This window comes from Nematolebias whitei, chromosome 9 (genome assembly GCF_014905685.2).
Source record: "Nematolebias whitei isolate Nwh7 chromosome 9, NemWhi1, whole genome shotgun sequence".
Lineage (NCBI taxonomy): Eukaryota > Metazoa > Chordata > Actinopteri > Cyprinodontiformes > Rivulidae > Nematolebias > Nematolebias whitei.
The window spans coordinates 19,473,367-19,475,154 of NC_056506.1; the positions used below are offsets into that span (position 1 = coordinate 19,473,367).

Genomic DNA, 1,788 nt, shown 5'->3' on the forward strand with positions numbered 1-1,788 from the left:
TAAGATCTGTAATATATGATGGAGCTAAGTTGTTGAGAGCTTTGAATGTTAGACGTAAGGTCAGGGCTTAATTTGTAAACTAACTGATACTGGAACAAAAACAGCAGGCGGTCCGGCAGCGGAGGTGCGGTGGGAGGCCTGTACACATATCAGTGGGTTTTTCTGGGCTCAGTTTCTCCACTAGTTTCTCAATCCACCGACCAGCCCATCTGTCTTATCAGGGTGACAGTGCAGGATGACGGGGAGCCGTTTCCTGACTGACCGGGTCATGGTGGCGCAGGTGATTCAACCCCAGCATTCATACCACCACTTCGCTCATGAAGTCTCACATGCTACAGTCTCACAGACTGGAGAACGTGCAAACTTCAGTGAAGTGGTGCGTCTCTCAGCCATAGGTTTTTCTCAGAGTGTTCCGGTTTTATCGCACAACAAGAACAAACAAACAAAAAAAATCCTTGGTAGTCTAGTGGTTAGGATACAGCACTCTTAATGCTATGGCCTGGGTTCAATTCCCAGTCAGGGAAAAAAAACATTTTTTGTGCGCCAAGATGGAGTAAAGAAGCTTAAACTACCAGAGGAAGCTGAAAGAACTGACTTGAGCTCAATAAATGTGGAATTAGCTGAAAAAGCTGAAATTAGCTTCAAACGCTAAATATTTGAAAGAGCACCAAAACCTGAAACTAGCAGAAAAAGTATTGAAAAGAGCATAACAAGCTGAAATTAGCATAAAGAAGTTAATTAAGCTGTAAGTAGCAGAAATTAACATGAAAAACTTGAAACAACAGTAATTACCACCAAAAAGTGCTAAAGAGCTAGCTGAAAAGTTAGAACAAGCTTAATTTAGCAAAAGAAAGCAGAAAGAAAACATATGTGTCCAATTATGCTGAATAAAAAGGAAATGAGTACAAAAAGTGGAAATTATCTGAAAAAAGCTGAAATTAGCAACCAAAAAAAAAAAAAAAAAAAAAAACCCCAAACAAACAAACAAACAAAAAAACCAAACAGCTGAAAACAGCAGAAAAAAAGCTTAAGTTACCAGAAGGAACACAATTTTGCAGAATTAGGCTGAAAAATTATGACATTTTACAAAAAAAAAGTGAAATTATATAAAATTAGCAAAAAACAGCTAAATAGTAGCTGAAATAACTGAAACTAGCAGAAATAAGCTGAAAGTACCATAGCAAGCTGAAATGAGCAGAAATAAGTTAAATTGGCTAAAAGTAGCCGAAATTAGCACTAAAAACTCGAATTTATCTGAAAACAGCTGAAATTAGCTAAAAATGTTGAAAAGGTAGCTGAAAATGTAGATACATTTTAAATTATCAGGGGAAAGCAGAAAAAGCAAATGTTTGCGCAGTTAGGCTGAAAGAAGCAGACATGAGCACAAAAAGGGGGAATTGTTTGAGAAAAGCAGAAATTTGGAAAAACACAGATGAAAAGTAGCTAAAAAGGCAGAAAGAAGCTTAAAAAGGAAGTGGAGAGAGCACATACATATACATATACATAATGCTGTCACATTGTAAAGTTTGCAGATGATACAGCGGTGGTGGGATGCATCTCAAACAATGATGAGTCCAGCTACAGGCAAGAGGTGGAACACCTGGAGAGCTGGTGCAAAGAGAATAACCTTCACATCAATGTGAAGAAGACGAAGGAGATGATTGTGGACTTCAGAAGGAACAAAAACATCTACACCCCCTGAACATAAGAGGATCTGCGGTGGAAGTGGTCTCCAGCTACGAGTACTTGGGTGTACACATGAATGACAACCTCAGCTGGAGCAACAAC

The 1,788-nt window shown here is 38.6% G+C and overlaps 1 non-coding gene across 1 annotated transcript; it reads left to right on the forward strand.

Annotated features, from left to right (window-relative positions):
- Nucleotides 1-452: 452 nt before the first annotated feature.
- trnak-cuu lies at nucleotides 453-524 on the forward strand. The gene has a single exon. It is a non-coding gene; the product is annotated as a tRNA-Lys (tRNA).
- Nucleotides 525-1,788: the final 1,264 nt, after the last annotated feature.